A 12,936-nucleotide genomic window follows, 5' to 3' on the forward strand; every position below is an offset into this window, starting at 1 on the left:
CCAGTAGTGAATGGAAACACCCATCATACAATGGAGATAATTCCAATAGTGAGTTGCTATGCACAATTTTACATGAACAGGCAGTACCAAGTATACAGGTTCACCTGCATATTTTACATTCAATGTAGCAATAACTACAACCAGTTGCCCGAATATGTGCTAAAAGGAAAAAACAGGCAAGTGATTGTATACAACCCTTAGTCCCTGCATGTGTTCTGTGGTGTACTTTGTTTTATTATCCTTTGTACTTGTAATGCGTATTATGTTAATTTGTATTGCTTATAATAAGGGAAGCACCCTTGTACAGGCTAGTCTAGTGGTGCCCGTACTTTCACAAAAAGAGGACGAGTTTGTAGTATGTTACAGAAAACAGGTAATTGTGTTTGGTAATTACTAAATTTTCATTTGGAGTTAACATAGATACTATAATAACAAGAAGAGCTTGTCACACAAAGTTTTGTGAAGCTGCAATATGATTAAGTATGTTAATAGTCACCAATAGGGTGTTCTATAAAATAACAAAAGATGGTGGTAGTAAAAGGCCTTGTAATGTACTCATGGTGCTGCCTAATCAATGTGGAAAGAATCTTTTTGTAGCAGCTTAGACATGCCATTTTTGCTACAATTATTGTGACATCATTGTTTAATTATTATTAACACTTTACAGCGAGTGACCAGCCCTCACTTTACAGTGACCAGCACTGAAGGTCGGACAGCAACTTGTAATTACATTCCATAATTACAAATCTGTAATGCTAGAGTGACCAAGCCCTTCCTCTTTTTGCGAAGGGATGGGCACAGCCAGACTATGTACAGGCTATTCCTTTTAGTGCCACCCTGTCATTTTGACAAATTAGATAAATAATAGTAACTTCATACCCATCAACATTAAGTCTCCACTAATAAGGTTTCAAAATTTTGTCCGAGTTGAATCTTCTAGCCCCGATGCTGTCCCTGGACATGTTTTAAAACATCATGACTGCCATGTATTATATGCTGAAATTGCTAACCCACCTCTTTCAACTACATGATCGTATGTATTTGGCCATCATTATTAAATTCCTTGTTTCCTGCTGCCACCCGCATCATTTTAGGTAGCCACACCAAATTCAATCATAGATAACATGAATGCACTATTTCATGATAGGATGTAACTCTTAATCAAGTGATTTTTCCCTATAGCTGATTGACTGCTCTATTAGAGTATTTCGATAAAAAAATTCCATGCGGGTGTATCAAAAGCATGTGGGCAAAGCTGCTAATCAAGTTTCATTGGTCTAGGAGGTAGAGTGACCAAGGTAAATGCATTAGCTGTGCATATAAACATAGGCGAAGTGTGGAAGTCCCTCCACCAGGGTGCATGCATTATGGGCACACAATCCTATATAGTACCCTTCAAGGTCGAGATACTCTAATAGAGCAGTCAGAAACTGAAATAACAAAAATCAAGTGTATATATTAACAATCAATAATCACCTCCCGCCCACATCAGTTTGAGTGTCAAGAAACAAGCAATTATATTATGATGACCTTCCTGGTGTGATCCATATATCACTCCAATCTTTAAAAGTGACAAACAATCTATCTCACAAAAAACATTAAACATATGCAGAGCTACGTTCTAATCCAAAAACACTGTATAGTTACATCAAGTCTAAACAGAAGATTAGACCTAGTATTGGTCCATTGGAAAAGAGTGATGGTTCTCTCACTGCTGATGATCAGGAGGTGGCTGAAACTTTAAACCAATCCTTTAAGTCAACATTTACCGGAGAAGATTTACCTAGTATGCTGTTCCCTCCTTTGTGTCTGAAGATATCATTTGTGATATTGATATAACAGAATCAACAGTTCTTCAGAAGCTCAAGGTTAACAAAGCTCCTGGCCCAGATGGAACAACTCCGAAAGTTGGAATAGCACATGTAATTGTTTGGCCTTTGCGCACGCGTAAGAGTACCATGTGACCGTTACGTAATAATTAAAGCCTAGGCGAGACTGATGGACTTTATAGCTTGTGTTGTACTGGTGTTAAAGAACTATGCCTACTTACAAGTTTAAGGGAATGCTAAAGCAAGGGGAGAGCCAATCCGACTTATGTTTGCTCAAGTTGGAGTCGCCGGCAAATACTGCATGAAGATGTTCGATACGAAAAAGAGTGGCCAGGGAAATTGAAAGCAGGTTCGCTGCCACCGTGCCACGTATTGTAAGCTAACAAGAAATTAGCATATACAACAGACCTGTCACCCGGTCGAGAAACCAACAGTCAACTTGTAATAGAAATCTCAGTATGCAAGGGGCACTCCAGTATATCCTGTGCTTCTAGCTTCATCCTCACATACAGTCAATGTGAATGAGGTTCGAAGGCCTAGGACAACATCATTATACAGTGTATTATGCACCTATCAATGTTATCCCCCACCTCCCCCTCCCGGGCGTAGTGGGGGATTTGACTTTTTGAAAAATCAAATTCTCCACCCACTGGGGAACAACTAGTGGTCAAATCTCCATGTAGTATCGCTGGAATAAACTTTAGGAAACAGATCAATTCTCATAGCTCGCAAGCTAAAGCAAACGCCTAAAATTTCGAACGGTCAAATGCCCCACTAGTGGGGCAAAATTTCTGATCAAATCGGCGAAAATCCCCCACTAATCCCTTAGTAAGCCCGGGAGGGGGGTAGTGGGGCTTAACATTGATAGGTGCATTACCACAATCGAAATTACAACGTGGGCGTAACTTTACAGAAATCTGCTAGAGCCGTTTGCAATTGGTCACAGCACTTTGTCTGAGAACAACTGAAGATCAGGAGTACAGTATGTATAAGGAATGGTCAATATACAAGTAAATAAAATAATATTGGAATGCTTGATACTTTGATATTGAGTACGTGACTTTTTATAAATAGCTACATTGGAAATTCTGTTTGTAACGTTTGCTGCTATATAACCTTGCAATGGCCGCATATTATGGCTGCAATCATTTGTAGTTGAAAAATCACTGCATGCATGGCAAGCTTCAGTTCAATCCACCGGTCTTAATTGTTCACTGAAAGGTTAACCAATTCACACTCAGTATCGGTATTAAAGCACTTGATAAAAGTACTTGGAATTGTATTGAATTTTCACCCCTGGTATATTTTAATGCATCCTCTTTAAAATTTGAACCATCACAAAAATTGAAAGGTCTATATATACAAATTCTGCAAAGTAACTAGAACTGCATATTTTAAAATATATTGTGGTGTGTGCCAGCAAGGGACAGTTTTCTTTGTGAATATTGCAAGGTATCCTCAAGCCACTTGAGAGGATGTACATGAATTAAATAGATAATATAGTGATAACTACCAAGAGTTTATGTACAATGAGACCAATGCATGTTGCACCTTCGTTGTAGTTTTCTGTACTATGTACAGTATGGGGGGTGTGAGTTTTAAGACGTGCATACTTTACTCAGCTACTGCTGCACTATGGTTATGAGTCAATATAAGGGTGTTTGTTCATGAGCCAGCATTTATTACTAAGTGTATACAAACTATAGCTACCATTAGGAGTGACCTCTTGATGCAGTGCAGGATGACAGCTACTGGTGGTTATTGGTGGCAAGCTGACACAGATGTCATGGATAATGGAAGCTACAAATGACAGGTACTAAGTGGCTGTGGTCAGGGTTGCAATCTACCATCAGCCTCACATTTCCTTTGTGGTGACTTGACTGTATTATGTAGTCTTGTGCTCAGAGCGATCTGAAATTTAATGCTACCAACAGGTTCCTAGCTGACTTCAGCCAAGTGGTAACTTGGGTATGTTTATCACTATGGTCTTGATTTCTTCACTGGTTGTGTTGGAGACATGCTTTTCCATCTGTTGCAACAGCTACAATGCATGCATTATCTTTGTGTCCAATTTCTTCACTGTGTATAGGGGTGAATTTGTGGGTAGTGGCTGGCCATCATGTTAATAGCAGGAATGCCCGTAATTTTTGTAGTGATTGTAGAGTTACTTCTCAGTCATACTGTTCTTCATTTACAATGCTGTGTAACGGCTGGCACATAACTGAAAACAAAGCAGAATAGCCACACATTCCAATGCATAATATGTCTGGTGTCATTGATGCGGTATGCACAGGATCACCAGTTGTAAATTTTGTTACAACAAACCAGACAAACAAGTATAAGACATATTTGTAGTATATAGGGATCATTGAAATAGAAATTATGGAAGAAAGGAAGTGTCCTACTCCTGCAGCTATACTAGTAAACATTTAATTCCCCACTTCAGTCATGAGTATACTATTGCAAGTTACTGTGTGAGACTGAAGTAAGTGCACTAATATAGCTACAAGTGTAGGTGACCTCATGATCACTTCATTTTATCTAAAATTTCTAGTATTGTGTGCTGTTTTTGCAGAAAAGCCATTTGAGCGAGTGCCAACCCTTGATGTAGATGGTACAGAAATTTCTGAGAGTATAAACATTGTCCGTTACTTGGGAATGACTTTCGGTAAGTAGTACATAACTAGTGCAATAGAAAAGCAGACTTGATAGGATGCACAAACACAGTTAAGGAATTTGCTCAGAACATATATACCCGAAGTCTATGTGGTCGGTGCCAAAGAATGTGTCAGGTTGATAAGTACATTAGATTAATCATTACAAATTCATAGTGGTGCAGCAAATAGTGTCAGATTATAGAGGTATCTAATTGAAGAGGTTTACTCTATCCTAATATAACAGTCAAATTTCATTACTACATCTCACCTTGTACTCAATCACCTTTGTTATAAGAGGTACAAACAAGGATGGAAGGCTACAATGATCCAATGTTACAGTATTTCACCTGTCCAACTTTGTGTGACTACTGTTACTGCAGATGTGATGTGGCCCTATTAAAGTATCATGAAATGCTTACACATAAACAAAATCTCTTCTTCATAATGGTAATACCACGCATGAGATTTCTCCTAAATAACATGATATCATTTTTGCTACGCATGGTCCCAACTTTCAAGATCTCACACTGGATATTTAGCTTGTGAGAAATATGGCTGCTAAATATTAAATATTCCAATGTACATAACTATACTAAACCTGGTATAGAATATTCTACCTTGTTTGCTGATTGTATTCCAGTTTGATATTATCAACTCTTGCCACATGCAGGGATGGCTGGTAATACTGAGCTGGATAATGCTGTGTTGGGAGGTTCTGCTGATTACATTGGTGACATTGTATCAGCCATGTCAAAAGCTTATTTTGCCAAGCAAGCATTGTTGTGTGTGTTCCTCACTACATTTACAACACTTAAATTAAAGCAGATAGTAGCATCAACAAGATGTACAGATTATACAAAAAATTACTTTGCTATGTAATGAAAAGTCAGTTAACTGAAATGTCAGTTGTAAATGACCAAAATGACTGTTCAATTAAGTATTTTGTCAACCACACAGTGTATGCTTTATTAGAGTGATTGAACAATACTCTGTATACACAGTACTGAATAACTGTTTGATTTTACATGCTTATATACAAACACTTCCTTACTCCACATTAGTTTGTACAAGAGTTCATAATAGTAAGTTGTGAGGAAGAGTGTCTAACTAGCAGCAAAGTCACTGTGTAAAACAGAGCTTCCATAACTCTGTGGAGCAAAGACTTTACCTTATTCAACACCTATCAATAGTTATCATTTGACAGTTCTAGAAAGGTGTCAATTTCATCAAAGATGTATTGATTATCTGAACACGTCTTGGTCCCAAGGGGCTCGAATAATCAAGGGAGCACTGTAAAATCAGCTATTTCCATCTGTTTCAATAGTGACAGCATCAGCATACAACCTTTTACATATTCTTTTTGTCATATGTAATAATATTAAATAGGCTACACTGATGACTGAATTCAAAGAGAAGATTGCCCCTAATATGTTGACAGTAGTTCAAAAGAATGTGAAAAATGGACATTTTATTGGATCTGAGGTTTGTGTTGATACATACTAATGTTGGCTTTATTACCAAGTATTCATCATGTGTGAAACATATTTGAATTATAGTATATACTATTATCATTTTCGATGCCATGATATGATCACAGTTATCCCAATACATACCTTACACTAGAATTTAATTTTTCTTGCTTGAGCATATCTACCATTGTATATTTGGTCAGTATCTAAGAGATTGTTAATTATGTAGCTATACTGTTGAGACACAACTTCTTCCAAGACACGAGATTGGTGTACAGAAGCACCAACTACCGGACTATAATAGCCCTTATTGTGCTTCACCGCACCTAATTCTTTCTAGCTATATGCCCACAAATTATGGTGTACTTGTTGTAGATGCTAAACGATTGCTTGTTATACATGACCTTTGTTAATAGAAGCTCTCATGGGTAGACATTCTGGGTTACTGGTATTTGGAATTGGCAGCACAGTTGTTTGGAGTCAACCTGGCTGACTACCCTGTACTCCAGAAACTTCACAATGACTGTAGGAATGACACGAGGTGATCATAACATATATCTAGTTCAGTTCCTACATCTCCCCCCCCCCATCCTTGGTGGGCACGGGTGCGTATGTTGCTGCTATGGCCAAGTGGGGTCCTCAATTAGACGTGCGGGTGCTCTACGAGATCTCTGTGAACGGCGCTGCTGTTGTGCAGATTGAGACGGTTCGTGGGAGGGGGTATGTGAATCTTGAGGTAAGTTTGAAGGGATGATCTGCTGAGGTGTGTAGGCAGCACAAGAGGCAGGTGTCCGATGTCTCAGGAAGCGTCTGTTGCGTACGAGAACCCGTCCACTCTGTGTTCTGACATGATATCTTCGGTGAGGGCCAATTGCAACGACTGTTGCATATGTGTCCCAAAGCTTGGTCTGTGTGTTTTGCAACGCCACCGCCGACCCAATCTCAATGTCTGTAAGTGGATGCGTGTGGGTGTTATAGTATGTCTCTGACTGACGCAATGTGTGGGCTGCTTGCTGGTCTGCTTCCTGCGAGGAGCGTTGCCACTCTGGAGCAAAGGAGCGACGATGGGCTGGCAGACTGTCCTGAACAGGGTGGCCATAGAGTTTCTGAGCTGGCGATAGGCCGTCTCTACGTGAGGGAGTGTTGCGATACTGGAGGAGGGCTCTGCACAGCCTATTGTCATTAAGCTGGCGGTGATCCCAGGATGCTGCAAGAACCCTCTTCATCGATTTGACGGTTGCCTCGGCTTTACCGTTGCTCTGGGGGTATCTGGGTGATGACATCTTATGTGTGAAGCCCCACTGGGCAGCAAAGGTGTTAAACTCTTTGGCTGTAAACTGTGGCCCCCCATCTGACCACAGGATGTCAGGAATTGCTGTGCGGCAGAACGTAGAACGTAGTGCGGAAACTAGGTGTCTAGTAGTAGTGTTGGAGCCCATTGGAATGACGTCTGGCCAATCAGAGTAACAATCAACAATGATTAAAAATTGTTTACCACCGTAGGCGGCGAAGTCAGCAGCAACCTCTTGGAATGGGCGTAGTGGTTTAGGCTTGGACACTATCGGTTCCTTCGGATTGGATGGTAAGTGATCTTGGCAGAACTGGCAAGCTGTGATGATGTTCTCGATGTCATTATTGATTCCTGGCCAATACACCGTCAAACGTGCCCGTTGCTTGGTGCGGACTATACCCTGGTGTGCTTCATGAAGATCTGCTAGTACTTGACGGCGCATGGCTCTGGGGACCAGTAACTGGCAACCATGTACAATTAAGCCATCCTCTATGCTCAGATGTCCCTTAACAGCCCAGAACTGCTTGCAGGTTTCAGGGAGTTGACGGCGGTGTGCTGGGAATCCATTGAGGATGGTGCTATAGAGGTCCTGGTATTCCACGTCTTGTTCTGCCTTGTCCCTTAAGTCCTGGAGGCGTGTTGGTAAGGTGAAGCCCAGGCAGCTCACAGCCCGTATTTCTGAAATGGTGATTTCCGGGCAGAGCTGGGAGTCTGTTTCTGCCATGGTGTCCTCCTCGCACGGGTCCATGGTGGGGTGCCGAGAGAGGGCGTCTGGTGCATGATGGCCACTGCCTTTTGTCCACTCTGCTGTGAAATTATATCCCATGATTCGTGTCTTCAGACGTTGTAGTCTCGGGTTCTCTATCTCATCCAAGCGATGAGTGTTTAAGATCGATATTAGAGGGTTGTGGTCAGTGATAATGTTGAAGTGCGGTAACCCAGCTAGAAAGATGCGGCATTTCATAATAGCCCATGCGACTGCGAGCATCTCTAATTCAATGACAGCATAACGTGCCTCTGCTTCTGACAAGAAACGTGAACCTGCTTGAACTAGGACCCATCTCTCTGCTGTCTTCTGCTGTAGTATGAAGCCTAGCCCCTGCCTGCTGGCATCAGTACACAAGCGAGTTGGTTTGTGGATATCGAAGAAGGACAACACTGGGGCTGTGGTGAGGGATTTCTTGATCTGACTAAGGGCTTCGTCTTGGGTGGCAGACCACATAAACTCATTTTTGGTACTCAACAATGGTCTCAGTGGGCCTAGGAGAGTAGCAAGGGTGTTAGTACTGGTTGACAACTGGTTTACAAGCCCAAGAAAGGATCTCAACTCAGAGCGGTTTGTAGGGGAAGGGTAGGCTGTGATTGCCAAGGTAATGGATGGGTCAACCTGATACCCTTCTGCTGACAGTTGGAAGCCAGCAAAAGTGACCTGGCGCTTGAAGAATTGGCACTTGTCTGTGTTCAGGGTGATATTGCAGTCTGCGCAGCGTTGCAGAAATTGTCTCACGTGTTTCTCGTGTTCACTGATGTTGCTGTCATATATGACAAAGTCATCGACTATGCGGCGGAATCCTGAGAGGCCCCTGAATGCTTCGGTCATGCGCCGATTATAATGTTCTGATATGGACGAAAGTCCATAGGGAGCACGTAAATACTTGTATCGCCCAAATGGTGTAATGAATGTGGTGAGGGGTTGACTGGTTTCATTCAAGGGGCATTGGTGGTAGCCCTTTAGTGCATCAAGCACTGTGAATATCTTGGCCTCACTAGCGGCGATATCAGCAACTGCTTCCGCTGGTGTGGGCGATTGGTACCTCTCACGGATTACGAAGCGGTTAAGGTGGGACAAGTCTACGCACATCCGAATTTTATCCGAGTTCTTCTTTGGTGTCACCACAATTGGTGCACACCACGCTGTAGCCTCGGTAACCGGTGTGATTATGTGTTGTGATTCAAGCAATTGAAGTTCAGCCTGGAGCTTCTCCCGGTAGGCGAAAGGGATTGTGCGAGGTGTGTGAACACAAAACGGTTTGGCTGAGTCTGTTATTGCTATATGGAATTCTTCGCCTTGCATGACCCTTATGTGTCCGTCAAACACAGTTGGAAAGGCAGTAGTCAGCTGGTCTGTGGATGACAGTGGTGGCTGTAGGATTGCTGCATTGATTGTCACTGTTGGTGGAGTTGCCTGTTCCTTGGCGTTGATGGCAGCAGGGGCTACCGGGAGCGGTGTTGGGTAACAGGGTGGGAGGATTCCAAGTGCTTTACAGGCCTTCCATGACATCATTACTCCTGTGACGTCCTTGAAGACATGAATCTCTTCACGGTGTGTTCTGCCTTGGAGTGAGAAAGTAGTGGGAAGCTTCCCCATAGGTGTCATCTTGTGGCCACTAGCTGTGAGTGGTGATATAAGTGAGGGTAAGAGGTTAGATGGGTGTTCGTCAAGTAGGGTCAAGAGGTGTGGGCCTGCCGCTGAGATGTCAGCTCCAGTGTCGGGGAGCATGGATGTGACAGCGGATCCATTTACCGTGCTGACCTGTATGCTGATGGTTGGGGCATGGGCTGTACCAGTGACTTGTCTGAGTGCGGACAGGTGGTTGGGACTTTGTTCTGTGATGGTGGCGTCCTCTGGTGGTATATACATAACATTCGCCGATGGGTATGCTGGTGGCTGTGTGGTACCTGGTGTTCGGGATTGGCGTGCCCGGCACACTTTGGCAAAGTGCCCTATTTTGCTACAGTGGTGGCAGGTTTTGTCATAAGCTGGACAGTGCGTTCGTCCCCCCAAGTGTGGTTTGGATCCACATCCAGGGCACTGCTGCTGTCGTTGTTGGGGTGGTTGCGGCCTCTGGAGTGGTTGCTTTCGCTGGATAGGAAGTGGTTGCTGTTTATGTTGTTGGATTGCTAATACTGATGCTGGGGTACCCTCTTGGATTGATCGGCACTGCTTCTTAGCAGCCTCTTGCGCTCTGCATATGGTGATAGCAGCCTCCAAGGTCAATTCCTGCTGTCGAAGAAGGTGCTCAACGGTGTCCTGGTCTATTAGCCCCTCGATGATCTGGTCTCTGATGCTCTTTTGCGCACAGGGATTGGAGCAAAAGTTACAAGTCTTTGTTAGCTCTCTCAGGGCTACTAGAAAGTCATCGAAACTCTCTCCTGGTTGTTGCCTGCGGCTCCTCAAGTTGCGGCGCTCAACAGATTCATTGATCTGGCCATCTATGTGCCGTTTGATTGCCTGTATGATTGCAGCGGAATCGCTTCGCTGTTCCTCTGATAGGCCGAGGTTATTTACAATAGAGAGGGTTTCCCTCGACAAACACAATGTCAAAACCTGTACCTTGGTGGCAGCTGATTCGCCGGCCAGTCCTGATAGTGTGCAGTAGGACGTCCACTGTGCCCTCCATGCCTCAAAATCACCACCACGGTCCACTTGTATGTCGAGCTTGGGTAGATCAGACTGTCGGAAGACGTATGGCATCGCGGAAGTCTAGGGGCAAAGTACGACAGAAACAATGTAAGCTAATTACGGTGTAACCTTTACAGGTGCCTCGACCGGCACAGGGGGTCACTCAGGTGGTTAGAATAGTCTTCGGTCGACGAAGGTCACAGCGAAACTGCTCGCGGCGCCATGTAGGAATGACACGAGGTGATCATAACATATATCTAGTTCAGTTCCTACAATGACATAGCTGCTCAACTAAACATTAAGAAGTGGTTGGAGACAGGACCAAAGACTGTTTTTGTGTAGCTTTTGTTGACACAATCCCTAAACAAGACTATAATATATAATTGTCCACAAATTTCATGCAAATGATATATAATATAACTTGCTACTCTTGTATATAGTTATATTCCACTGTGCTCACATGTATTAGATATATGATTATATCTTGCATGTTGGCAATGTCATTGTGTGATAGCCACAAATATTTAGCTGTCGAAATATTCTACATGGCACAATACTTTAAAGGTATATAGCTTTCTTTTTATGGTTCCTAGATATGCTTTTCGTTAGTTGCATGCTATCAACTCTTGCTGTTGCAAAGTGTTTTGTGTAACTGAATTATAAAACTGTCACTTGTCACAGCATTCTAACATTCTTGGGTTCACAATTCCTATTCCTTGTAGCTAGCTCTCTAGCATTTCTCTCTAGCTCAAGTGTCATTTCTGTAAATTCAGTTAACATGCATACAGGTACTGAAACTTCCATGACCAAGTTTTGTAAGAACATATTGCTCAGTAGTGTGTATGCTGATTAGTAAAACAACAGTATTGTTCTTGAACCTAAAAATTAGGCCACCCCAAAATTTTCTTTATCCTGTCCCCAGGATCTGTGTACTGCCATCACTAAAACTTTCTTCTTTTAATTCTGCATTGGTTATCTGACATACCAGTATCAGCTTCAGAATGAAAATGATAAGGAACTGGGGGAAGCCATGGCTGCTGCTGCTGCTGCTGCTGCTGCTGCTGCTGCTGCTGCTGCTGCTGCTGCTGCTGCTGCTGCTGCTGCTGCTGCTGCTGCTGCTGCTGCTGCTGCTGCTGCTGCTGCTGCTGCTGCTGCTGCTGCTGCTGCTGCTGCTGCTGCTGCTGCTGCTGCTGCTGCTGCTGCTGCTGCTGCTGCTGCTGCTGCTGCTGCTGCTGCTGCTGCTGCTGCTGCTGCTGCTGCTGCTGCTGCTGCTGCTGCTGCTGCTGCTGCTGCTGCTGCTGCTGCTGCTGCTGCTGCTGCTGCTGCTGCTGCTGCTGCTGCTGCTGCTGCTGCTGCTGCTGCTGCTGCTGCTGCTGCTGCTGCTGCTGCTGCTGCTGCTGCTGCTGCTGCTGCTGCTGCTGCTGCTGCTGCTGCTGCTGCTGCTGCTGCTGCTGCTGCTGCTGCTGCTGCTGCTGCTGCTGCTGCTGCTGCTGCTGCTGCTGCTGCTGCTGCTGCTGCTGCTGCTGCTGCTGCTGCTGCTGCTGCTGCTGCTGCTGCTGCTGTTTCTGCTTAATAAGCTTTTGGAAAATCGTGAGGAAAAGTTGCAGTATATATAGATTGACATTATTAGTTCTAGTCGCATTGTTAATGTTTTTACTTTTTAGCATCAATTTTAAAACAATCAATGAACTGTCCTATATGGAGTGTCTAGTTCAAAGATGACCACCATGTTATGTCAGTATTGATGTGATTACAACTAGAGCTATATGAGAAATCAAAGAGTTGGATGATCAGACTGCATGTCTGATTTACACTTGATCTAAATTATGTGATGTAGCTATTCATAATGCATTGAATGGAGTATATGGTGAACTACACATGATGATTAATATGACCGCTCTATTAGAAAATGTTGAAGTTTGTAATGCAGAAGAAGTTTACTCTTTGATGTATGTAGACACTTCTGTATAGCTATTTCTTGTTACTGTAAATATTTGGACCTATAATAGCTAGCTATGCTTTAGCTAGTCTCTCCACCAGACCACAGGAATATTGCAAATGCACAAAAGCCAGTGGGTAGAAGTCATGTAGAGTGGCTGTCATAGTATAAAGTATATAGAAATTCTGGGGTGGGGGTACAATGTCTAGAAGATGCAGTAGACACATAGTTTGATTGTTAAGTACAAACTCAGATCAACCAGCCTGCCATAACTTTGAGCGGCTCAGTTGCAGTAGTTTAGCATAAATAAACACCATTTGCATGATGATGCAGAGCAGTAACATTGAC

At 43.3% G+C, this 12,936-nt stretch overlaps 1 long non-coding RNA gene across 1 annotated transcript; it reads left to right on the forward strand.

Annotated features, from left to right (window-relative positions):
• Positions 1-3,480: 3,480 nt before the first annotated feature.
• Positions 3,481-6,479, forward strand: LOC136243202 (uncharacterized). The gene is made up of 3 exons (XR_010694785.1): positions 3,481-4,497; positions 5,157-5,968; positions 6,372-6,479. It is a non-coding gene; the product is annotated as an uncharacterized lncRNA (long non-coding RNA).
• The last annotated feature ends 6,457 nt before the right edge of the window (positions 6,480-12,936 follow it).

The sequence above is a fragment of the Dysidea avara genome, chromosome 13 (assembly GCF_963678975.1).
Source record: "Dysidea avara chromosome 13, odDysAvar1.4, whole genome shotgun sequence".
In the NCBI taxonomy this organism is placed as follows: Eukaryota; Metazoa; Porifera; class Demospongiae; order Dictyoceratida; family Dysideidae; genus Dysidea; species Dysidea avara.